We start from the raw sequence: 27,639 nt of genomic DNA on the forward strand, positions 1-27,639 counted from the left end.
GTGTGGCCTGGGTTTGGGGTTTTTTTTAAAGCTCCTCGGGTAATTCGGAAGTGTGAGCAAGTCAGCAAAGCCCTTCTTGGGAGCAGTAGTTTTTTCACCTAGAATGGAAGGTCCATGTCATTTTATTTCTTTTTTTAAAATAATTTCATTTCTTTCTTATTTTGGCTGTGCTGGGTCTTCGTTGCTGCCCAGGCTTTCTTCAGTTGTTGCGAGCAGGTGTTACTCTCTAGTTGTAGAGTGTTGGCTTATCATTGCAACGGCTTCTCTTGTTGCAGACCACAGACTCTAAGCACATGGGCTTCAAGAGTTGCAGCATGTTAGCTCAGTAGTTGTGGTTCCCAGGCTCTAGACCACAGGCTCAGGAATCATAGTGCCTGGGCTTAGTTGCTCCAAGGCATGGGGGATCTTCCTGGACCTGGGGTTGAACCCATGTCCCCTGCATTTGCAAGTGGATTCTTTTTTTTTATTTTACTTTTTATTTTTTATTTTTCCATTTATTTTTATTTTTTATTTTTCCATTTATTTTTATTAGTTGGAGGCTAATTACTTTACATCATTACAGTAGTTTTTGTCATACACTGAAATGAATTAGCCATGGATTTACATGTATTCCCCATCCCAGTCCCCCCTCCCACCTCCCTCTCCACCCGATCCCTCTGGGTCTTCCCAGTGCACCAGGCCCGAGCACTTGTCTCATGCACCCAACCTGGGCTGGGTGATCTGTTTCACCCTAGATAATATACATGTTTCAATGCTGTTCTCTTGAAACATCCCACCCTCGCCTTCTCCCAGAGTCCACAAGTCTGTTCTATACATCTGAGTCTCTTTTTCTGTTTTGCATATAGGGTTATCGTTACCATCTTTCTAAAGTCCATATATATGTGTTAGTATACTGTAATGGTCTTTATCTTTCTGGCTTACTTCGCTCTGTAGAACTGCCATATGACCCAGCAATCCCACTTCTGGGCATACACACCAAGGAAACCAGATCTGAAAGAGACACGTGCACCCCAATGTTCATCGCAGCACTGTTTATAATAGCCAGGACATGGAAGCAACCCAGATGCCCATCAGCAGACGAATGGATGAGGAAGCTGAGGTACATATACCCCATGGAATATTACTCAGCCATTAAAAAGAATTCATTTGAATCAGTTCTAATGAGATGGATTAAACTGGAGCAAGTGGATTCTTTACCACTGAGCTACCAGGAAAGCCCTATGTCATTTTCAAATCAAAGATACTGCCCCCACCTCTATCACTGAACCTGCCATCCTACTAACATATTTCTAATCTTTTGTCTTTATATGAATGACCATGGGAAGATACGTGTTTCATCTGAATTTGATTTCCAACTTTATTCAGAGGTGTTTGTGGGATGAATTAGAAATGCATATGCTGTCTAATGCCCACAGAGTTAGACCTCACTCTGTTTCTACCTCATGTATTAAGTAGTGACCTGGCTACCTAAACATTCACATGACTTCATCTCAGGAAGCTGTTCAAGGGCCTTGACTCAGCTGGACAGCTGTTGTGTTTGTGGTATCAGATAGGGTGTATTTTTTTTTTTATCCATGAGCCCAAGAAGCTCTTCATAGTGACGGCAGAAATATGGAAGGCCAAGTCTAGAGAAATGCCAGATCTTTATTCCATTGATGCTTTGGAAAGGGGGTTCTCAACAATGCTGTTAATCACACGTTTCCATGTTCTCATCAATCAAAATGTCTTGTGCTTTAGAATCCTGGGAATCTGGCCGTGGATGTCCAGATAGATAAACTTCTGGTGAAGAACATATGTTCTCCATTGTTATGGTTTGTGTTTAAAGGGAAGAGAGATCATTCTGAAGACCCCATCCCTAGATATGCAGGGACTGAATCGTCTGTGTAGGCAGACTTACACAGAGCAGGAGAATAACCCGTGCTTTGCTCCTCATCTTAGCAGCCAGTTCTGCAGTGTGGCCAGACCCTCAGAGGGAAAGATAAGGTCACGTGGTCTCTTCCTGTGTTGAAAGTGAAATTCTGGGGCCCCCCTGGTGGCTTTATGGTAGAGAATCCGCCTGCCAGTGCAGTGGACACAGGTTTGATGCCTGGTCCGGGAAGATCCCACATGCTGGGGAGCGGCTGAGCCAGTGTGCCACAAGTATGGAGCCTGTGCTCTAGAGCCTGCAAGCCACAACTGTGAGTGTGTGTGCTGCAGCTCCAGAAGTCCAAGGGCCCTAGAGCCCATGCTCTGCAAGAAGAGAAGACACCACAATGAGAAGCCTGTGTATCACAACTAGAGAGTAGCCCCCACGGGCAATGACTAAAGAAAACTGTGCAGCAACAAAGACTCAGCACAGACAAATAAATGAACTTATTTTTCAAAAAAAGAAAGTGAAATTATGGAACTATACATCAGATAGTAACTTGTCTTACAGCCGCGTCATCCTTTTATTTTGCAAAGTGCAATCTCCCTGCAGATATTTTTGTACAATCAAGTGTCTGCTCCAAAGGCTCGGGTGTGTAGCCATATACTTGCTCACAGCAGCATTTGTCATTTGATGTCATTTCAGTTTGTTCAATGCTTTCTGTTACCATCATCCTTTTTCTAAAATTGTCCTCTCAAAGTATTTTTCATTCCAGCTTCATCCAGGGGCTGAACATAGCTGGAAAAGCCAGCATCAGTCGTAGGCCCTTTATTTCACTGGATCAGCAGGCCTTTTGCTCCCCTGCCCTTTACTGCCACGTGAATGTCAGAACCTTTGCCAGAATTTGGAAAGCCGAGAAGTGACATGGCACATTAATCCCTGTGCAGGAGATGCTGCTCTATTAATATTTTATGGGAAACAAATGGACTAATAAAAAATTCACATACTGCTCATCAGGAGGAGTTGCTGTGTTTTGACTTGAAGGCACATTTGTCTGGAGATTCGTGAGGAGGCTGTGGTATTTTCTCAGCCAAGCTGTGCTATTTCAGCAACAGTGGCTTGCACATGGCTCCTCCTATCAGGGCAGTCCTCACCCTGTACTGAAATTTGGGGATTCTCTGTCTCCCCACAAACTGGGAGCTCCACTACAACCAGGCATTGGGCCTCTGCATGCCAACACCTAGAACCGTGTCCACACTGAGCCCTGAATAAGTAAATGCTCTGTGAATGAATAAAAGTATTTATGAGTGGATAAAGCACTTTAGAATACAGGAAATTGATGGCATGTCTTCCAAGAACCTTTGCATCCTGTTAATCATTTGGTTTCATGTTCTTTTTAAAACACAATTTGTCCAGTCCTTGAAACATGATTTTCTATTTTCTGTGACTATCAAAATGCTTCTGTGTCTCACTCCATCTCAACACTGGATCAACTCTGGTGTCTCTCACAGCCCAGCTCCATCTCATGTTCTTAGATTCAGTTCAGTTCAGTTCAGTCACTCAGTTGTGTCTGACTCTTTGCGACCCCAGGGACTGCAGCACGCCAGGCTTCCATGTCCATTACCAACTCCCAGATCTACTCAAACTCATGTCTGTCAAGTCGGTGATGCCATCCAACCATCTCACTCTCTGTCATCCCCTTCTCCTCCCGCCTTCAATCTTTCCCAACATCAGGGTCTTTTCCAATGAGTCAGTTCTTTGTATCAGGTGGCCAAAGTATTGGAGTTTTAGCTTCAGCATCAGTCCTTCCAATGAATATTCAGGACTGATTTCCTTTAGGATGGACTGGTTGGATCTCCTTGCTGTCCAAGGGACTCTCAAGAGTCTTCTCCAACACCACAGTTCAAAAGCATCAATTCTTCAGCGCTCAGCTTTCTTTATAGTCCAACTCTCACATCCACACATGACTACTGGAAAAACCATAGCTTTGACTAGACAAACCTTTGTTAGCAAAGTAATGTCTCTGCTTTTTAATATGCTGTCTAGGTTGGTCACAGCTTTCCTTCCAAGGAGTAAACGTCTTTTAATTTCATAGCTGCAGTCACCATCTGCAGTGATTTTGGAGCCCAAGAAAATAAAATCTGTCACTGTTTTCATTGTTTCCCCATCTATTTGCCATGAAGTGATGGGACCAGATGCCGTGATCTTAGTTTTCTGAATGTTGAATTTTAAGCCAACTTTTTCACTCTCCTCTTTCACTTTCATCAAGAGGCTTTTTAGTTCCTCTTCCTTTCTGCCATAAGGGTGATGTCATCTGCATATCTGAGATTATTGATGTTTCTCCCAGCAATATTGATTCCAGCTTGTGCTTCATCCAGCCCAGAATTTCTCATGATGTACTCTGCATATAAGTTAAGTAAGCAGGGTGACAATATACAGCCTTGATGTACTCCTTTCCTTGTTTTGAAATAGTATGTTTGTTGTTCCATGTCCGGTTCTAACTGTTGCTTCTTGCCTGCATACAGATTTCTCAGGAGGCAGGTCAAGTGGTCTGGTATTCCCATCTCTTGAAGAATTTCCCACAGTTCAAATCCTATTTTCTCCTCTCTTTTAACTGTGACCAGATTTCTCTTTATTCTTTAGAACCTTACCTGCCTACCAATTCTCTTATTAACTCAGAGAACATCTAGGGAAAGCAGAAATGGAGGCAGAGACAATCATATGGATCAAGGAAATGTCACCACATGGTCCACCCACCAGAAACACCTGGATCACTTAGCTTGGTGGTTCTCAAACTGGGGCACCAGTTAGCCCAGTTAGATGCCTCGGCCCCACCCAGAGTCTCAGATTCAGTTTGTGTTTCCAACATTTCCCAGGTTCTGCTGGTCTGGAGGTCCCCACCTTAGGAATACTGACTCTGGTCGTTAAATGTGGGGGTAGGAGGCAGAGACTGTTTCTCCTCCAGGGCCCAGGGTCAGCACTTATGCTCTGGTCATCTTTCTCTGGACAGGCACTGCCTCCCCGAGTGCAGGTGACAACAGGGTGTGCCTGCTGCCTAGGTGTACCCAGGCCACACTCAGGGCCCAGGAGACAGCTCCCCCATCTCCATCCACATCCACACTTCTTGAAGGTGGCAGTGTGTGTGTATATGTGCATGCTCAGTCATGTCTCAATTTTTTGGGACCCCATGGACTGTATCCCTCCAGGCTCCTCCATCCATGGGATTCTCCAGGCAAGAATACTGGAGTGGGTTGCCATTTCCTCCTCCAGAGGATCTTCCTGACCCAGGGATCAAACCTGCATCTCTTGCATCTCCTGCATTGGCAGGCAGATTCTTTACCACTGAGCCACCTGGAAACCCATCTGTGTATGAAAGTGAAAGTGAAAGTCACTCAGTCATGTCCAACTCTTTGCAACCCCATGGACTATACAGTCCATGGAATTCTCCAGGCCAGAATACTGGAGTGGGTAGCCTTTCCCTTCTCCAGGGGATCTTCCCAACCCAGGGATTGAACCCAGGTCTCCTGCATTGTGGGCAGATTCTTTACCAGCTGAGCCACAAGGGAAACCCAAGAATACTGGAGTGGGTAGCCTATCCCTTCTCCAGAGGATCTTCCTGACCCAGGAATCAAACGGGGTCTCCTGCATTGCAAGCAGATTCTTTACCAACTGAGCTATCAGGGAAGCCATATATATATATATATATGCATTTTATTTTCTCTACTGGTTAACTTTATAAAATGAAACAATACTCTTACAAGTTTCTCTCGTATCACATTAACTACAGGCAAGAATTTTAAGCAACCCACTTGGTAAAATGGGTCTGAAAGTCATGCCCTTTCCTACAGGTCCATTCTCTGCCCCTCCCACCTAGAAAATTCTGTCTTTTTAATATTTTTATATCCCTGAAATTGATGCCATTTGTGTTCTTCCCCTAACCCATAACTAAACTTTCCCTATTTATCTGTAGGTTGATTCTGAAAGACTACAATCAATAAATAGCATAACTTTTTCATAAAAAATTGTCTGTCTTGGTAGCGCTAAGTAGCATCCTATGACTGTGTCTCTTTTTTGTTCAGCTTTTTGTTTTTCCTGAAGTTTTAAATTGCCTTTGTTTTTATTTGAACTATTTTATTTTATCACACCCTCATCATCTTCCCCCAGACTCTATCAGGTATTCTGTTGCTTTGCCTCCTTCCTCACTTGCGTCTCTGCAAGACCACTCCACTACCCCAATTCTAGTCTGGAATCATTATTCTTTTTCACACCAGCACTGTGCCACCCGGGGAGACCCCCTCAATGCTCTCTGCATTGGAGCCACTGTTCCTTAGATCTCACATCATCTTCTTTCTTGATTTACTTCCACTTTTGTCTGGAGTACACCCTCCAGATGCTTTCCTAAGAAAGAACTATGGGAGTTAAACTTTCTGAGTTCCTGAATATTTAAACATGTCTCTATCAAATCTCTTGAAAATCTTAGTTGTATGTAGAATTGCAGTTTGAAAACCACTGTCCCTCAAATTTGGGGCTATAATTCCATCTCACGTCCAGTGTTGCCAATGACAAACCTGAGGTCAGTCTGACACTCGTTCCTCTGTGAATTATTTTTTTTTTCCCCTGAAAGATATTTGAATGAACTAATGTGTCTAAATGTGGGTCGGGTTTCTCTGGTTTTTTTTTTTGTGTGTGTGTGTGTGTGTGCACCATCTGTCTCATCCAGACACTCTCAGATGACACTCCTGCTCAACCACATTTCCCAACCCCATGCTGACTGCACCTCAAACTCCAGGTCCCCAAAATTCTCTCTGGGGTTGACTCTGCACGTGTTTTAATCTGCTGCTTTTTCAACCAGCCTCATCCCTCATGATTCTTATGTGTGAAATGTGGTGAAACCATTCCTGTAATCTTTATGTGTGTGTATACCTGTTTTATTCCTTCATTATCATCATGATTGCATTTCTGGTGGGAGAAGACAGAAATAAATGTGATGGATCCACCAATTTAAATTGGAAACTTCCAGTTATCCTTAAGAACCTTTTTCTTATTTAAAAAATCATCTCTGCATTATAGAAAATAATAGTCGTTTGCCACCCCACGGCCTACAGTAACTGCTCTGAGTATTTTGATAAATTTTCCTGATATTTTTATCTAGAAATGCACACTTGTTATTTATTTGCTCATTTTTAAAATAATCATTTTCCCAGCACAATTTATTGTACAAGTCTTCCTTTCCTTACAGATTTGGGATGACAGTTTAATATTATTAAATATTAAATTCTTAGATAAACTATTCTGTTCTAATATAAACCCTTGTGACTTAAAGCTGCCCATCACTGATGAATTTATTCAGTGTTATATCAGTTACAAAGTCTATAGCTACTCTGTACCATTAGCAATAAATCCCTTCTCGTCAATCTTCCTCTTTAAACTATCTTGTCATTTTCATCCATTTCTTCTTGTATGTGAACTTTAGTATTATTTTATTCTTCCTCTTCTCCTCCTGCCTTCAATCTTTCCCAGCATCAGCATCTTTTCCAATGAGTCAGTTATTTGCATCAGGTGGCCAAAGTATTGGAGTTTCAGCTTCAGCATCAGTCCTTCCAAAGAATATTCAGGACTGATTTCCTTTAGAATTGACTGGTTTGATCTCCTTGCAGTCCAAGGGACTCTTAAGAGTCTTCTTCAACACCACAGTTCAAAAGCATCAATTATTTGGCACTCAGCCTTCTTTATGGTCCAACTCTCACACGCATGTATGCAGTCAACATATGCAGTGATTTTGGAGTCCAAGAAAGTAAAGTTTGTCACTGTTTCCATTGTTCCCCCATCTCATTGCCTTGAGGTGATGGGACCAGATTGCCATGATCTTCATTTTTTGAATGTTGAGTTTCAAGCCAGCTTTTTCACTCTCCTCTTTCACTTTCATCAAGAGGCTCTTTAGTTCCTCTTCACTTTCTGCCATAAGGGTGGTATTATCTGCATGTCTGAGGTTATTGATATTTCTCCCAGCAATCTTGATTCCAGGTTGTGCTTCATCCAGCCCAGCTTTCTCATGATGTGCTCTTCATATAATTTAAATCAGCAAGGTGAAAATATTGACATACGCCTTTCCTGATTTGAAACCAGTCTGTTTTTCTGTGTCCGATTCTAACTGTTGCTTCTTGACCTGCATACAGGTTTCTCAGGAGGCAGGTAAGATGGTCTGGTATTCTGATCTTTTGAAGAATTTTACACAATTTGTTGTGATTCAAAGATGTGTCAAAGACGCAGTCGAAGACGCAAATGGTGACTGCAGCATGAAATTAGAAGAAGCTTGCCCCTTGGAAGAAAAGCTATGAGCAACCTCGCTAGCATATTAAAAAGCAGAGACATTACTTTGCCGACAAAGGTCCATCTAGTCAAAGCTATGGCTTTTCCAGTAGTCATGTATGGATGTGAGAGTTGGACTATAAAGAAAGCTGAGTGCTGAAGAATTGATGCTTTTGAACTGTGGTGTTGGAGAAGACTCTTGAGAGTCCCTTGGACTGCAAAGAGATCCAACAGTCCATCCTAAAGGAAATCAGTCCTGGATATTCATTGGAAAGCCTGAGACTGAAGCTGATACTCCAATACTTTGGCCACCTGATGCAAAGAACTGACTCATTAGATAAGGCCCTAATGCTAGGAAAGATTAAAAGAGGGAGGAGAAGGGGATGACAGAGGATGAGGTGGTTGGATCACATCACCCACTCAGTGGACACGAGTTTGAGTAAGCTCTGGGTGTGGTGAAGGACAGGGAAGCCTGGCGTGCTGCATTCCATGGGATCACAAAGAATCGGACATGACTGGGCAACTGAACAACAACAGACTTAAAACAGCTGAAAAATCTGAGATCAGCGTAAATCTGTATTTTTTTCTCACAACTTATTTCCTTATTACTGGATCATTGTGGCATTTCTTTTCCTGTAGACTTCTTAGTATCTATGAGAATATTTTTAGGTGCTCTGTTAATTTCCCTGGAATCAGAAAACCCTTTAATTTGGAAGTTCACATCTGTACTATGTAGGCATCTTTTGGTGTCTTCGATGATTGCATCTCTTCCCATCACTGCAGTTCCTCCGTGAGAAGCACTTAGATCCTCAGATGTGAGGACCATCTGCTGTCTTCCATCTCTCTCCCACCAGGACACCTTCCTCTGCCTTCTGGGGGAGTTCCCCAAATTTTCTTCCATTTCTCTGGGTCAAATTTCGCTCGTTTTTCAATTTCAGTTTCTTTACAGTCTCCTCATCTCACCTCTTTGGTTGCACTTCTAAATAGCAAACCTCTGCAGCCTGTCTCTGTGACCTTCCATCACACCTCGACAGGAATGCCTGCATCAAACAGATCCAAAGACCAGGCCCTTCAGCTGCCCAGCTCTCCACAATGTTTGTCTAACAGGGACCAGAGCTCTCTAATAAGAGGGCTAAGATGTAGCTTTTCTAGTGTTTCTGCCTTTTACTTTGCATCTTAATAACCGTGGATAACCTACCTCAACATAGAAAAGGCCATATATGATATGCCTTCAACAAACAAACAAAAGCCTTTCACAATTATTCTCAATTGTGAAAAATTGAAAGCATTCCTTCTAAGATCAGGAACAAGACAAGTGTGTCCATTTTTGCCAGTTTTATTCAACATATTTCTGGAAGTCCTAGTTACAGCAATCAGAGGAGAAAAAGAAATAAAAGGAATCTTGAATGCAAATGCTGATTCCCAACCAGTAATGCAAAAGAAGCTGAAGTTGAACGGTTCTATGAAGACCAACCTGACCTTCTAGAACTAACATCCAAAAAAGATGTCCTTTTTATTATAGGGGACTGGAATGCAAAAGTAGGAAGTCAAGAAACACATGGGGTAACAGGGAAATTTTACCTTGGAGTACAGAATGAAGCAGGGCAAAGGGTAATAGAGCTTTGACAAGAGAATGCACTGGTCATAGCAAATACCCCTTCCAACAACACAGGAGAAGATGTTACACAAGGACATCACCAGATGGTCAACACTAAAAGCAGATTGACTATATTCTTTGCAGCCAAAGATGGAGAAGCTCTATACAGTCAGCAAAAACAAGAGAGGGAGCTGACTCTGGCTCAGATCATGAACTCCTTATTGCCAAATTCAGACTTAAATTGAAGAAAGTGGGGAAAACCAATAGGCCATTCAGGTATGACCTAAATTAAATCCCTCACAATTACACAGTGAAAGTGAGAAATAGATTTAAGGGATTAGATCTCATAAACAGAGTGCCTGATGAACTATGGATGGAGGTTCATGCCATTGTACAGGACACAGGGAGCAAGACCATTTCCGAGGAAAAGAAACGCAAAAATGCAAAATGGCTGTGTGAAGAGGCCTTACAAATAGCTGTGAAAACAAAAGAAGCAAAAAGTAAAAGATAAAAGGAAGATATACCCATTTGAATGTAGAATTCCAAAAAATAGCAAGTAGAGATAAGAAAGCCTTCCTCAGTGATCAGTTAAAGAAATAGAGGAAAACAACAGAATGGGAAAGACTAGAGATCTCCTCAAGAAAATTAGAGATACCAAGGGAATATTTCATGCAAAGATGGGCTCAATAGAGGACAGAAATGGTATGGACCTAACAGAAGCAGAAGATATTAAGAAGAGGTGGCAAGAATACACAGAAGAACTGTATAAAAAAGATCTTCATGACCCAGATAATCATGATGGTATGATCACTCACCTAGAGCCAGACATCCTGGAATGTGAAGTCAAGTGGGCCTTAGGAAGCATCACTATGAACAAAGCTAGTGGAGGTGATGGAATTCCAGTTGAGCTATTTCAAATCCTAAAAGATGATGCTGTGAAAGTGATGCACTCAATATGCCAGCAAATTTGGAAAACTCAGCAGTGCTTTCCAGGACTGGAGAAGGTCAGTATTCATTGCAATCCCAAAGAAAGGCAATGCCAAAGAATGCTCAAACTACCACACAATTGCATTCATCTCACATGCTAGTAAAGTAATGCTCAAAATTCTCCAAGCCAGGCTTCAACAGTACGTGAACCATGAACTTCCAGATGTTCAAGCTGGATTTAGAAAAGGCAGAGGAATCAAGGATTAAATTGCCAACATTCACTGGATCATCAAAAAAGCGAGAGAGTTCCAGAAAAACATCCATTTCTGCTTTATTGGCTATGCCAAAACCTTTGACACTGTTGATCTCAATAAACTGTGGGAAATTCTTAAAGGGATGGAAACAAAAGACCAGCTGACCTGCCTCTTGTGAAGTCTGTTTTCAGATCAGGGAGCAACAGTTAGAACTGGACATGAAGCAACAGATTGGTTCCAAATAGGAAAAGGAGAACGTAAGGCTGTGGGTTTCCACCGTGCATGTGTAACTTATATGCAGAGTACATCATGAGAAATGCTGGACTAGTGGAAGCACAAACTAGAATCAAGACTTCCAGGAGAAATATCAATAACCTCAGATATGCAGATGACACCACCCTTATGGCAGAAAGTGAAGAAGAACTAAAGAGCCTGTTGATGAAAGTGAAAGAGGAGAGTGAAAAAGTTGGCTTAAAGCTCAACATTCAGAAAACTAAGATCATGGCATGCAGTTCCATCACTTCAGGGCAAATAGATGAGGAAACAGTGGAAACAGTGACAGACTTTATTTTTGGGGGAGCAGCTGCAAAATCACTGCAGATGTTGACTGCAACCATGAAATTAAGAGATGATTACTCTTTGGAAGCAAAGTTATGACAAACTTGAACAGCATATTAAAAACAGAGACATTACTTTGCCAACAAAGGTCTGTCTAGTCAAGGCTATTATTTTTCCAGTAGTCATGTATGTGTTTGAGAGTTGGAGTATAAAGAAAGCTGAGCGCCGAAGAATTGATGCTTTGGAACTGTGGTGTTGGAGAAAACTCTTGAGAGTGCCTTGGACTGCTAGGAAATCCAACCAGTCCATCCTAATGGAAATCAGTTCTAAGTACTCATTGGAAGGACTGATGTTGAGGCTGAAAGTCCAATACTTTGACCACCTAATGCGAAAAGCTGACTCATTTGAAAAGACCCTGATGCTGGGAACGATTGAAGGTGGGAGGAGGGGAAGATAGAAGATGAGATGGTTGGATGGCATCACCAACTCAATGGACATGAGTGTGAGTAAACTCTGGGAGTTGATGATGGACAGGGAGGCCTGGCGTGCTGCAGTCCATGGGGTCACAAAGAATCAGACACGACTGAGCAACTGAACTGAACTGAGATCAGAAAAGAAGAAGTAAATCTCTCACTGTCTGCAAATGACATGATACTGTATACCAAAAACCCTAGAAGTAGTATTAGAAAATTACTAGAGCCAATTAGTGAATTTAGCAAAGTTGCAGGATACAAAATCAGTACACAGAAATCACTTTCATTTCTATATATTAACAATGAAAAATCAGAAACAGCAATTAAAGAATCAACTCATTCACTATTGCATCAAAAGTAATTAAATATCTAGGAATAAGCTTACCTAAGGAGACAATACAATTGTACACAGAAAATAATAAGACACTAATGAAAGAAGTCAAAGATGACATAAACAGATGGAAAGATAGTCCATGTTCCTGGGTTGGAAGAATCTATATTGTGAAAATGACTAAACTACCAAATGCAATCTACAGATTTAATGCAATCATTATCAAATACAAATGGTATTTTTAACACAACTAGAACAAAATTTCACAATTCATATGGAAACACAAAAGACACCAAATAGCCAAAGCAGTCTTGAGAAAGAAGAATGGAGCTGGAAGAATCCACCTTCCGGATTTCTGGTCATACTACAAAGCTACAGTCATCAGGGCAGTATGATATTGGCAAAAAAAAAAAAGAAAGAAATATAGTCCAGTGGAACAGATAGAAAGCCCAGAAATAAACCCATGCACCTATGGATACCTTATATATATATAAGAATATACAATGGGGCAAAGCCTCTTCAATAAATGGTGCTGGGAAAACTGGACAGCTACATGTAAAAGAATGAAATTGGAACACTTCCTAACACCATACACAAAGATAAAGTCAAAATGGAATAAATACCTAAATGTATGACCAAAACTATACAACTCTTAGCGGAAAACATGGGCAGAACTCTCAATGACATAAATCAAAGCAAGATCCTCTATGACCCACCTCCTAAAGTAATGGAAATAAAAATGAAAGTGAACAAGTGGGACCTGATTAAACTTAAAAGCTTTGCACAGCAAAGGAAACGATAAGCAAGGTGAAAAGACAACCTTCAGAATGGGAGAAAAAAATAGCAAATGAAAGAACTGACAAAGGATTAATTTCCAAAATATGCAAGCACCCCATACAACTCAGTACCAGAAAAGCAAACAACCCAATCAAAAAGTGGGGAAAAGACCTAAACAGACATTTCTCCAAGGAAGACATACAGATGGCTAACAAACACAAGAAAAGATTCTCACCATCACTCATAATTAGAGAAATGCTAATCAAAACTGCAATGAGATATCACCTCACACTAGTCAGAATGGCCATGATCAAAAGTCTACAGACAATAAATTCTGGAAAGTGTGGAGAAAAGGGAACACTCTTGCACTGTTGGTGGGAATGCAAATTGATACAGCCACTATGGAAGACAGTATGGAGATTCCTTCAAAAACTAGGAATAAAACCATCATATGACCCAGCAATCTCACTCCAAGGCATGTACCCTGAGGGAAGCAAAACTGAAAGAGACACATGTATCCCATTGTTCATTGCAGCACTATTTACAATAGCTAGAACATGGAAGCAACCTAGATGTCCATCGACAGATGAATGAATAAAGAAGTTGTGGTACATATACACAGTGGAATATTCAGTTCAGTTCAGTTCAGTCGTTCAATTGTGTCCGACTCTTTGTGACCCCATGAATCGCAGCACGCCAGCCCTCCCTGTTCATCACCAACTCCCAGAGTTTACCCAAATCCATGACCACCGAGTCGGTGGTGCCATCCATCCATTTCATCCTCTGTCATCCCCTTCTCCTGCCCCCAATCCCTTCCAGCATCAGGGTCTTTTCCAATGAGTCAACTCTTTGCATGAGGTGGCCAAAGTATTGGAGTTTCAGCTTCAGCATCAGTCCTTCCAATGAACACCCAGGACTGATCTCCTTTAGGATGAACTGGTTGGATCTCCTTGCAGTCCAAGGGACTCTCAAGAGTCTTCTCCAACACCACAGTTCAAAAGCATCAATTCTTCAGTGCTCAGCTTTCTTCACAGTCCAACTCTCACATCCATACATGACCACTGGAAAAACCATAGCCTTGACTAGACGGACCTTTGTTGGCAAAGTAATGTCTCTGCTTTTTAATATGCTATCTAGGTTGGTCATAACTTTCCTTCCAAGGAATAAGTGTCTTTTAATTTCATGACTGCAATCACAATTACTCAGTCATAAAAAGGAACACATTTGAATCAGTTCTAATGAGGTGGATGAACCTAGAACCTATTATACAGAGTGAAGTGAGTCAGAAAGAGAAAGATAAATACCATATTCTAACACATATATACAGAATCTAGAAAAATGGTACTGAAGAATTTATTTACAGGGCAACAATGGAGAAACAGACATAGAGAATAGACTTATGGACATGGGGAGAGGGGAGGAGAGGGTGAGATGTATGGAAAGAGTAACATGGAAACTTACATTACCGTATGTAAAATAGATAGCCAACAGGAATTTGCTGTATAACACAGGAAACTCCAACTGGGGCTCTGTATCAATCTAGAGATGTGGGATGGGGTGGGAAATGGGAGGGAGTTTCAAAAGGGAGGGAATATATGTATACCTATGACTGATTCATGTTGAGGTTTGACAGAAAACAGCAAAATTCTATAAAGCAATTATCCTTCAATAAAAAAAAAAATTTAAAAATAACACTGAATAGCTACTCAATATTCTAAATAACTGAAGCTGCCTTGCTTGAAATCAACTATATTGTTGATAGTGAAAAATAATTAATTCTTTCTTTTATCTGGACAATGTGGACAACTTCCTGGAATAGGCCTTATTACTTGAAAATCACACACCTTTGGCTCACATTACATATCTCTGGGCTCAGACTAAGAGTGATGCTGATTTTCCCTTAAAAGCATATCAACATTTGATGCCATTCCTTCTTTCTATCTTAATTATAGATCATTCTCAGGAATTGAAGAGCCAATACTTATAGAACACCAATCCTGTGCTCAGCACTGTGTGAGCTACTGATGTGGATGTTAGCCTTCATTGCCTCCAGTAACTCAGAAAGTAGTTGGGAAAGTTAAAATAATCACATATGAAAATAGAGAAAACTATTAAACAGTCACTAAGCCCTATTGAGGCCATGATCTTAGTTTTCTGAATGTTAAGCTTTAAACCAACTTTTTCACTCTCCTCTTTCACTTTCATCAAGAGGCTTTTTAGTTCCTCTTCACTTTCTGCCATAAGGGTGGTATCATCTGCATATCTGAGGTTATTGATATTTCTCCCAGAAATCTTGATTCCAGCTTGTGCTTCTTCCAGCCCAGTGTTTCTCATGATGTACTCTGCATATAAGTTAAATAAGCAGGGTGACAATATACAGCCTTGACATACTCCTTTTCCTATTTGGAACCAGTCTGTTGTTCCATGTCCAGTTCTAACTGTTGCTTCCTGACCTGCATACAGGTGTCTCAAGAGGCAGGTCAGGTGGTCTGGTATTCCCATCTCTTTCAGAATTTTCCACAGTTTATTGTGACCCACACAGTCGAAGGCTTTGGCGTAGTCAATAAAGCAGAAATGGATGTTTTTCTGGAACTCTCTTGCGGATATTGACACTTTGATCTCTGGTTCCTCTACCTTTTCTAAAACCAGGGAAAAATTGATGCTTTTGAACTGTGGTGTCTCTTGGAGAAGACTCTTGAGAGTCCCTTGGACTGCAAGGAGATCCAACCAGTCCATCCTAAAGGAGATCAGTCCTGGGTGTTCATTGGAAGGACTGATGCTGAAGCTGAAACTTCAATACTTTGGCCACCTCATGCAAAGAGTTGACTCATTGGAAAAGATCCTGCTGCTGGGAGGGATTGGGGGCAGGAGGAGAAGGGGACAACAGAGGATGAGATGGCTGGATGGCATCACCGACTCGATGGGCATGAGTTTGAGTAAGCTCGGGAATTGGTGATGGACAGAGAGGCCTGGCATGCTGTGATTCATGGGGTTGCAAAGAGTCGGACACGACTGAGTGACTGAACTGAACTTAACTGAAGCCCTGTTGATGGGCTACAGTCTGCAGGGTCACAAAAGAGCTGGACACAAATTAGAAACTAAATAACAACAACCACATGCTCTCCATAGCAGAGGAGTTTTCTTCTTGGGGGGAGGGGGAGAGCTTCTAAGACTTGTAGAACTTCAAAGGAAGAGGAGACTAATGAAACTTAGCACAACTAGGGAAGATATTGTGGCTGAAGGATGTTTTGAAGGATGAGAAAAATTCAGAGAGGCAAGCAGTGGGAAAAAAGAAGATCATTGAAGTAGAAATGACTAGCTTTGCATGATGCCCAGGGCCGGGGGCAGTACACAAACTGGACACCCATATTCACTGGCCCTGGAAATGGTCCTGACTTGCTCATGGTAAGAGGAAAAAGCAAAACACATTGAATAATGGAGAATGAGAGCATGATGGGCTGTATGGGACAAGCTAGATTGCGGAGGGCCTCAAAAGGCCAAGAGAGAACACTGGAAGGTGCATGGTAATCCACAGGGAACACATTATGTTTCTTAGTTGGGGACGGACATGGTGGAAGCATGTTTGTGGATAATTAGCAGAGAAACAAGAGGCAGAGTTGCCTGGGATATCTAGAATTAAGATCAAGGAGGCAGACTTGGAGGTAACCACAGGGACCCCTAGTTGAGGTGATGAAACCTGAGGCTGTTAAACAGTCTATGGGGGAGTGGAGAAGTAAAGAAGGGATGAGAATCTGGAAGGAAAACCCGACCAGATGGGAATGGAAGATGAGAGAGGATTTGGGCAGGGATGCTCCCTTTAACACGCAGCCCCACACAGTGTTGGGGCTCAGTGCCTTTGTCTAGGGTAAGACAATGTCGAATCTTCAATCCAGTAAACTCCCTTGCCATTATTCAAACAAAAGAAAAACAGGGAAATATTAAATTTTATGAAACAAATTTTGGGAAACCAAACAAGGGATTTTGGCCTTTACAGTTCAATGCTAACTCCTTTTGAATCAGGGCCAAACTAATATCTCAACAAGTTGCTAGAAGAAATTATCTTAATAAAACGTGTTTAAATGAAAGACAGGATTCAGGCCCTCATCATTTACAGAGTGACTTGGTTCAAAGGAAGTCCATTTAGATATAATGGGTGGAGTTACATGAGTTTGTAGACTTACCAGAGCCGATCTGAAATCTTCCCTCAGTGTAATACCTTAATCAATTCACAGGGAAAGTTTTACTAACTAAGTAGACGAAAAATAATAGAGTAACAAACACCTTTTAGTTCAGTTCAGTTGCTCAGTTGTGTCCGACTCTTTGTGACCCCATGGACTGCAGCACAACAGGCCTCCCTGTCCATCACCAACTCCCGGGGTTTACTCAAACTCATGTCCATTGATTCGGTGATGCCATCCAACCATTTCATCCTCTGTTGTCCCCTTCTCCCACCTCCAATCATTCCCAGCATCAGGGTCTTTTCAAATGAGTCAGCTCTTAGCAACTGTGGCCACAGTATTGGACTTTCACCTTCAACATCAGTCCTTCCAATGAATATTCAGGACTGATTTCCTTTAGTATGGACTGGATGGATCTCCTTGCAGTCCAAGGAACTCTCAAGAGTCTTCTCCAACACCACAATTCCAAAGTATCAATTCTTCCATGCTCAGCTTTCTTTATAGTCCAACTCTCACATCCATATATGACTACTGGAAAAACCATAGCCTTGACTAGACGGACCTTTGTTGGCAAACTAATGTCTCTGCTTTTTAATATGCTGTCTAGGTTGGTCATAACTTTTCTTCCAAGAAGTAAGCATCTTTTAATTTCATGACTGCAGTCAACATCTTCACTGATTTTGGAGCCCAAAACATAGTGCATCACTGTTTCCACTGTTTCCCCATCTATTTGCCATGAAGTGATGGGACCAGATGCTATGATCTTAGTTTTCTGAATATTGAGTTTTAAGCCAACTTTTTCACTCTCCTCTTTCACTTTCATCAAGAGGCTCTTTAGTTCTTCTTTGCTCTCTGCCATACTGGTGCTGTCTTCTCCATATGTGCGGTTATTGATACTTCTCTTGGCAATCTTGATTCCAGCTTGTGCTTCTTCCAGCCCAGTGTTTCTCATGATGTACTCTGCATAGAAGTTAAATAAGCAGGGTGACAATATATAGCCTTGACATACACCTTTCCCTATTTGGAACCAATCTGTTGTTTCATGTCCTGTTCTAACTGTTGCTCCCTGACCTGAAAACAGATTTCTCAAGAGGCAGGTCAGCTGGTCTGGTATTCCCACCTCTTTAAGAATTTTCCACGGTTTGTGGTGATTGATCCACACAGTCAAAGACTTTGGCATAGTCAATAAAGCAGACATAGATGCTTTTCTGGAAATCTCTTGCTTTTTCAATACCCCAGTGGATGTTAGAAATTTGATCTCTGGTTCTCTGCCTTTTCTAAAACCAGCTTGAACATCTGGAAGTTCAAGGTTCACATACTGTTGAAGCCTGGCTTGGAGAATTTTGAACATTATTTTACTAGCGTGTGAGATGAGTGCAATTGTGCAGTAGTTTGAGCATTCTTTGGCATTGCCTTTCTTTGGTATTGAAATTAAAACTAATCTTTTTTCAGTCCTGTAGCCACTGCTGAGTTTTCCAAATTTGCTGGCATATTGAGTTCAGCACTTTCACAGCATCATTTTTTAGGATTTGAAATAACTCAATGGAAATTCCATCACCTTCACTAGCTTCGTTCATAGTGATGCTTCCGAAGGCCCTCTTGACTTAGCATTCCAGGATGTCTGGCTCTAGGTGAATGATCATACCATAGTTATTGTCTGTGTCGTGAAGATCTTTTTTTGTATAGTTCTTCTGTGTATTGTTGCCACCTCTTCTTAATATCTTCTGCTTCTGTTAGGTCCATACCATTTCTGTTCTTTATTGAGCCCACCTTTGCATATAATGTTCCCTTTATATCTCTAATTTTCTTGAAGAGATCTCTAGTCTTTCCCAGTGAAGACTATTGCTTTCCCAAGACTATCCCAGTATATTGCTTTCCTCTATTTCTTTGCACTGATCACTGAGGAAGGCTTTTATATCTCTCCTTGCTCTTCTTTGGAACTCTGCATTCAAATGGGTATATCATTCCTTTTCTCTTTTGCTTTTGGCTTCTCTTCTTTTCACAGCTATTTGTAAGGCCTCCTCAGACAGCCATTTTGCTCGTTTGCATTTCTTTTTCTTTGGGATGGTCTTAATCCTTGTCTCCTGTACAATAACACAGACCTCCATCCATAGTTCATCAGGCACTCTGTCTATGAGATCTAATCCCTTGAATCTATTTCTCACTTCCACTGTATAATCGTGAGGGATTTGATTTAGGTCATACCTGAATGTTCTAGTGATTTTCCCTACTTTCTTCAATTTAAGTCTGAATTTGGCAATAAGGAGTTCATGATCTGAGCCACAGTCAGCTCCCTGGTCTTGTTTTTGCTGACTATATAGAGCTTCTTCATCTTTGGCTGCAAAGAATATAATCAATCTGCTTTTGGTATTGACCATCTGGTAATGTCCATGTGTAGCATCTTCTCTTGTGCTATGTGTTTGCTATGACCAGTGCATTCTCTTGGCAAAACTCTATTAGCCTTTGCCCTACTTCATTTTCTACTCCAAGAACACATCTGCCTGTTACTTGTGTTTCTTGACTTCCTACTTTTGCATTCCAGTCCCCTATAATAAAAAGGATATCTTTTTTGTGTGTTAGCTCTAGAAGGTCTTGGAGGTCTTCATAGAACCATTCAACTTCAGCTTCTTCAGCACTACTGGTCGGGGCATAGACTTGGATTACCATGATATTGAATGGTTTGCCTTGGAAATGAAGAGAGTGCATTCTGCTGTTTTTGAAATTCTATCAAAATACTGCATTTCAGACTCTTTTGTTGACTATGATGGCTACTCCATTTCTTCTAAGGGATTCTTGCCCACAGTAGTAGATATAATGGTCATCTGAGTTAAATTCACCCATTCCAGTCAATTTTAGTTCACTAAATGTTGACGTTCCTAAAATGTTCACATTCAGACGTATCTTTACTATTTCCTTTTTACCAGGCAATGAGCTGAAGGTAAATAAATCGGCAGGGATGTGTGGAGTGAGGCGACCATGGCCCTTTAAACCTGTGGTTCTGGCCTTCAGCTGTGAGCTGAAGATCATGTGGCAATGAAGGTGATTAAACACTATGGTGGTAGACCCCTGGCTGACTCACATAAATCCTTTAAGCCAGCAATACTTCTTAGGATTAATGCACTAATAGCAAAAGATTCACAAAAGATGCGACAGAGAAATAGCTTCTGTGACAAAACCTTTCCTCTTGGGGCAAAGACAAGTGATCCTGTCAGCAAACCAGCTGCAGAGGTTACATGCACGGTCAGGTGAGGCCTGGCTAATGCATTCATCCACAGCCTTGTCCCAGGGCTCCTCATTTGAGAACTGTGGGCCTGGCTATAAATAGTTTTCACGGGGGTAGGAGAGCCTAGAAGGTTGAAAGTTACTCAGTGTGGAGCATCCATAGCATTGTTCTGAGTAGTCAATGAGAAGACCTCAACCTCTGAGATGCTCAACAGCAGCCTGAGAGTAACGAGAAAGGGCTTAGGGTCAGCAGGCTTAGCAGAAGCTTTACTGCACACCCAGGGCAGCTTGCACTGTTCCTCAGAAGTCTGTTTCTCTCATAGTCACTTGGACTCCAATACAGAAGCAACTCCCCCAACTGCACCCCCATGGACCATGAAAACTTCACAGCAGGTATTAGCAGCCCCATAAGGAAACATGTGGCTCAGGCACAAAACAACTTATTAAAACCACTCTACCCTGATGCAAGCACACCTACCCATCATGGAGATGTGATACAAGAGCACAGGCTAAGCAAAGCCAATAAGGACACGGTGGGAGGAGAGGAGGGAGAGGGTGAGATGCATGGAGAGAGTAACATAGAAATTTACAAGACCACATGTAAAATAGTCAATGGGAATTTGCTCTATGACTCAGGGAACTCAAACAGGGTCTCTGTGACAGACTGAAGGGTGGGATGAGGAGGGAGATGGAAGGGAGGCCAGGAGGGAGGGGACATGGGTGTACTTATGGCTGATTCTTGTTGATATATGACAGGAAACCACAAATTCTATGAAACAATTATCCTTCAATTTAAACATTTTTTTAAAACCAATAAGTACAGAAAATATTGGGCTTTGGTGTTTATAGAAGGAAAAAATGCAGCACAGTTGATTTGATGCAAAGGCATTTCCACAAGGCAGGACTTTAGAACACCCTTTTCTGCAAGGAGGGGCTCCAGGGTTCACCATTTGATGAACCACTTACCACCTTACCACAGAAAGAATTGGATGCAGTGTTGTTGTTTAGTCACTAAGTCTGTCTGACTCTTTCGGGACCCCATGGACAGTAGCCCACTGGGCTCCTCTGTGCATGGAATTCTCCAGGCAAGAATACTGGAGTGGGTTGCTATTTCTTTTTCCAGGGAATCTTCCCGACCTAGGGACTGAACACAAGTATCCTGCATTGGCAGGCAGATTCTTTACCATTGAGCCACCAGGTAAGCCCCAATGCAATGTATCATCTTGTCAAACTAGAAACCACAGCAGCATCTTGAAATATGGATGTTTCATATGCACACACAGGTAGCTAAAAAGCAGGTGGCCCTGCTTTTTGTTCCCCCAGGATCACATCCTAAAATAAGAATTCTAGAGCAAGTACTTTCCTTGGGAGATGTGCTTTGCAGAGGAGGGATGGAGAGCTTCCATAGAGATAGGAAGGGAGCCAAGAAAAGGTGCATTTCAAGAAAGATTAAGGGAGCTTAATCCTGCTGGAGAACTCTGCAAGCCTATGGAGAGTTATCTGAGTTATCATGTTTGAGGATGAGGGAGCTGGGGTATTTACATTTCAGTTACTATGGGTCATAATGCCTCAATTTGCTGACATTTTCAGTCTGCCCTGAGCACTGATAAAGTAGGTTTCAGGCACGAGGGAAAAAACCTCCAAGCCACTGATAAGATTCTGGCAGTTTAATGTCTGACTGGTATGTGCCACAGCCAGCAGGCAGAGGGGACATGGGCAGGATCTGCCACAGAGGTCTTCCTCAGAAAATCTCCCAAATGTTAGGCCAGGAGACAGTTTTTCGGCAAAAATGTTGTTTCTCCCAAAGTATGTTTTTCTCCCATTTCCTTAAAGCAGATCTCCATTTCCCATTTTCTGGAGTTCCATCACTAGGAAGAGGCAAAGGTCCAAAAGAAGAAGCAGGTATTAGTTTGCTAGGGCTGCCAGGACAGTGTCACAGACTGGGTAGCATGCACAACAGAAATTCATTTTCTATAAAAAAAAATTATTATGTTTTGTTTATTTATTTATTTATTTGGCTGTGCTGGGTCTTTGTTGCTACACAGGGTTTTCGTTAGTTGTGGCAAGCAGTGGTTACTCTCTCATTGTGGTGCACAAAGTTCTCACTGTGGTGGCTTCTCTTGTTGCAGAGCATGGGTTCTAGGGCACAAAGTCTACAACAGTTTCAGCACCCGGGTTCTAGAGCACAGGCTCAACAGTTGTGGGGCATGGAGTACCTGCTTCGTGGCATGTGGGATCTTCTCAGATCAGGGATCAAACCTGTGTCTTCTGCATTAGCAGGCAGGTTCTGTACTACTGAGCTACCAGGAAAGCCCCAGAAATTCATTTTCTGACAGTTCTGAAGGCTGGAAGTCCAAGATTAAGGTGTCAGCAGGTCAGGTTTCTCCTGAAGCCTCTCTTCTTGGCTTGTAGATGGTGGTCTCCATCCTGAATCTTCAGATGGCACCTTCCCTGTGCATGCCAAAACCTGTGTCGCTTTATCTCTCCAAGCTTCCTCTTCTTATAAGAACCAGAGTCAGAATGAATTAGGGCCAACTCATATAACCTCATTTAACCTTAGTTACCTTTTAAAAGTCCCTATCTTCAAACAGAAGCACATTCTGAAGTGCTGGGGTTAGGGCCTCAACATGTGAATTTGGAGGGGGCACAAAATTCAGCCTATGACAGAGAGTAATGAGCATATTCATCACTTAGATTTGTAAAATCTCTGTTAAGGAAAGCAGTGTTTTTACCAGGCTTAAGCAAACAATTACAGGCAAGAAACGAACAGGAGGAAATTTAACTGCCGTCTTAATTTGGAAGAAACCTTTCATGAGCTCCTTGGGATCTCAGTTCAGGATGGGAGGATCACCTGCAATAAGATCAGCTTTGCTTTTCAGTAAATCTTATCTCTGTTGTAATATAACATGAAATGCAGAAATGGTCAGTACCTAGCAGAAGCATAAGGGATTAAGAAGAAGTGTCAAGAATACACAGAAGAACTATATAAAAAAGGTCTTAATGACCCAGATAATCACCATGGTGTGATCACTCATCTAAAGCCAGGAATCCTGGAATTCTAAGGCAAGTGCGCTTTAGGAAGCATCACTACAAAGCTAGTGGAGGTGATGGAATTCCATCGGAGTTATTCCAATCTTAAAAAATGATGCTGTGAAAGTGCTGCATTCAATACGCCAGTCAATTTGGAAAACACAGCAGTGGCTAAAGGACTGGAAAAGGTCAGTTTTCACTCCAACTCTAAAGAAGGGCAATGCCAAAGAATGCTCAAACTACTGTACAATTGTGCTCATTTCACATGCTAGCAAGGCAATGCTCAAAATCCTTCAAGCTAGGCTTCAACAGTATGAGAACTTCCAGATGTACAAGCTGGATTCAGAAAAGGCAGAGGAACCAGAGATCAAATTGCCAACATCTGCTGGATCATAGAAAAAGCAAGAGAATTCCAGAAAAATATTTACTTCTGCTTCATTGACCATGTTATAAAGTGTTTGAGTATAAGGACCACAACAAACTGGAAAATTCTTAAAGAGATGGGAATACCAGACCACCTTCTTTGCCTCCTGAGAAACATGTATGCAGGTCAAGAAGCAAAAGTTAGAACTTGACATGGAACAATGGACTGGTTCAAAAATTGGGAAAGGAGTATATCAACGCTGTATATTGTCACCCTGCTTATTTAACATATATGCAGAGTATATCATGTGAAATGCCAGGTTGGATGAAGCCTAAGCTGTAATCAAGATTGCTGGGAGAAATATTAAAAGTTTCTGAATGTTGAGCTTTAAGCCATTTTTTCACTCTCCTCTTTCACTTTTGTCAAAAAGCTCTTTAGTTTTACACTTTCTGCCATAAGGGTGGTGTCATCTGTATATCTGACGTTATTGATATTTCTCCCAGAAATCTTGATTCCAGCTTGTCCTTCATCCAGCCCAGCATTTCTCATGATGTACTCTGCATATAAGTTAAATAAGAACAGTTACAGCATACAGCCTTGACGTACTCCTTTCCCGATTGGAACCAGTCTGTTGTTCCATGTCCAGTTCTAACTGTTGCTTCCTGACCTGCATACAGATTTCTCAAGAGGCAGGTCAGGTGGTCTGGTATTCCCATCTCTTTAAGAATTTTCCACAGTTTGTGGTGATCCACACAGTCAAAGGCTTTGGCATAGTCAATAAAGCAGAAATAGATGTTTTTCTGGAACTCCCTTGCTTTTTCAATGATCCAGCAGATGTTGGCAATTTGATCTCTAGTTCCTCTGTCTTTTCTAAATCCAGCTGAACATCTGGAAGTTCACAGTTCACATACTGTTGAAGCCTGGCTTGGAAAATTTTGAGCATTACTTTACTAGTGTGTGAGATGAGTGCAATTGTGCAGTAGTTTGAGCAATCTTTGGCATTGCCTTTCTTTGGGTTTGGAATGAAAACTGACATTTCCAGTCCTGTGGCCACTGCTGAATTTTCCAAATTTGCTGGCATATTGAGTGCAGCACTTTCACAGCATCATCTTTTAGGATTTGAAATAGCTCAACTGGAATTCTATCACCTCCACTAGCTTTGTTCGTAGTGATGCTTCCTGAGGCCCACTTGACTTCACATTCCAGGATGTCTGGCTCTAGGTGAGTGATCACACCATCATGATTATCTGGGTCATGAAGATCTTTTTTGTACAGTTCTTCTGTGTATTCTTGCCACCTCTTCTTAATTTCTTCTGCTTCTGTTAGATCCATACCATTTCTGTCCTTTATTGTGCCCATCTTTGCATGAAATATTCTCTTGGTATCTCTAATTTTCTTCAAGAGATTTCTAGTCTTTCCCATTCTATTTTTTCCCTCTATTTCTTTGCACTGATCACTGAGGAAGGCTTTCTTATCTCTACTTGCTATTCTTTGGAATTCTGCATTCAAATGGGAATATCTTTCCTTTTCTCCTCTGCTTTTCGCTTCTCTTTTTCTCACAGCTATTTGTAAGGTCTCCTCAGACAGCCATTTTGTTTTTTTGCATTTCTTTTCCATGGGGATGGTCTTGATCCCTGTCTCCTGTACAATGTCATGAACTTCCGTCCATAGTTCATCAGGCACTCTATCAGATCTAGTCCCTTAAATTTATTTCTCACTTCCACTGTATAGTCATAAGGGATTTTATTTAGGTCATACCTGAATGGTCTAGTGGTTTTCCCTACTTTCTTCAATTTAAGTCTGAATTTGGCAATAATTGGAGTTCATGATCTGATCCACAGTCAGCTCCCAGTCTTGTTTTTTGCTGACTGTATAGAGCTTCTCCATCTTCGGCTACAAAGAATGTAATCAATCTGATTTCAGTATTGACCATTTGATGATGTCCATGTGTAGAGTCTTCTCTTGTGTTTTGAAAGAGGGTGTTTGCTATGACCAGTGCGTTCTCTTGGCAAAACTTTGTTAGCCTTTGCCCAGCTTCATTCTGTTCTCAAAAGCCAAATTTCCTGTTACTCCAGGAAACTCTTCACTTCCTACTTTCACATTCCAGTCCACTATAATGAAAAAGGACATCTTTTTTTTTTGGTGTTAGTTATAGAAGATCATGTAGGTCTTCATAGAGGTGTTGATCTTCAGCTTCTTCAGCACTACTGGTTGGGGCATAGACTTGGATTACTGTTATATTGAATGGTTTGCCTTGGAAATGAACAGAGATCATTCTGTCATTTTTGAGATTGCATCCAAGTACTGCATTTTGGATTACTTTTGTTGACTATGATGGCTACTCCATTTCTTCTAAGGGATTCTTGCCCACAGTAGTAGATATAATGGTCATCTGAGTTAAATTCACCCATTCCAGTCCATTTTAGTTCACTAAATGTTGACGTTCCTAAAATGTTCACATTCAGACGTATCTTTACTATTTCCTTTTTACCAGGCAATGAGCTGAAGGTAAATAAATCGGCAGGGATGTGTGGAGTGAGGCGACCATGGCCCTTTAAACCTGTGGTTCTGGCCTTCAGCTGTGAGCTCAAGATCACGTGGCAATGAATGTGATTAAACACTACATTGGTAGACCCTTAGCCGACTCACATAAATCCCTTAAGCCAGCAATACTTCTTAGGATTAATGCACTCACAGAAAAAGAGTCACAAAAGATGCGACAGAGAAAAAGTTTCTGTGACAAAACCTTTCTTCTTGGGGCAAAGACAAGTGATCCTGTCAGCAAACCAGCTGCAGAGGTTACATGCACGGTCAGGTGAGGTCTGGCTAACGCATTCATCCACAGCCTTGTGCCAGGGCTCCTTATTCCAGAACTGTGGGCCTGGCTGTAAACAGTTTTCAAGGCGTTAAGGGAGCCTAGAAGGGTGAAAGTTACTCAGTGTGGAACGTCCTTAGCATTTTTCTGAGTAGTCACTGAGAAGACCTCAACCTCTGACATGGTCAATATCAGCCTGAGAGTAACGAGAAAGGGCTTAGGGTCAGCATGCTTAGCAGAAGCTTTACTGCACACCCAGGGCAGCTTGCACTGTTCCTCAGAAGTCTGTTTCTCTCATAGTCACTTGGACTCCTATTCAGAAGCAACTCCCCCAACTGCACCCCCATGGACCATGAAAACTTCACAGCAGGTATTAGAGCAGCCCCATAAGGAAACATGTGGCTCAGGCACAAGACAACTTATTAAAACCACTCCACCCTGATGCAAACACACCTACCCATCATGGAGATGTGATGCAAGACTGCAGGCTAAGCAAAGCCAATAAAGACACAGTGGGAGGTGAGGAAGGAGGTGAGATGCATGGAGAGAGTAACATACAAATTTAAAAGACTTTATGTAAAATAGATAGCCAATGGGTATTTACTCAGGGAAGTGAAACCGGAGCTCTGCGACAAACTGAAGGGTGGGATGAGGAGGGAGATGGGAGGGATGTCAGGAAGGAAGGCAAAGGGGTGTACCTATGGCTGATTCTTGTTGATGTATGACAGAAAACCACAAAATTCTGTACAGCAATTATCCTTCAATTTAAAAAGTTTTTTTTAAGCCAATAAGTACTGAAAAGATTGGGCTTTGGTGTTTATAGAAGAAAAATGCAGCATAGTTGATTTGACGCAAAGGCATTTCCACAGGCCGGACTTTAGAACACCCTTTCCTGCAAGGAGAATCTCCAGGGTTCACCAGTTGATGAAACACTTACCACTTTACCACAGAAAGAATT

General features: G+C 41.7%; 1 pseudogene; it reads right to left on the reverse strand.

The window, feature by feature from the left end:
• Positions 1–27,639, reverse strand: part of LOC139033549 (melanoma-associated antigen 1-like) — a 149,894-nt pseudogene that overhangs the window by 91,393 nt on the left and 30,862 nt on the right.

The sequence above is a fragment of the Odocoileus virginianus genome, unplaced genomic scaffold (assembly GCF_023699985.2).
Source record: "Odocoileus virginianus isolate 20LAN1187 ecotype Illinois unplaced genomic scaffold, Ovbor_1.2 Unplaced_Scaffold_16, whole genome shotgun sequence".
In the NCBI taxonomy this organism is placed as follows: Eukaryota; Metazoa; Chordata; class Mammalia; order Artiodactyla; family Cervidae; genus Odocoileus; species Odocoileus virginianus.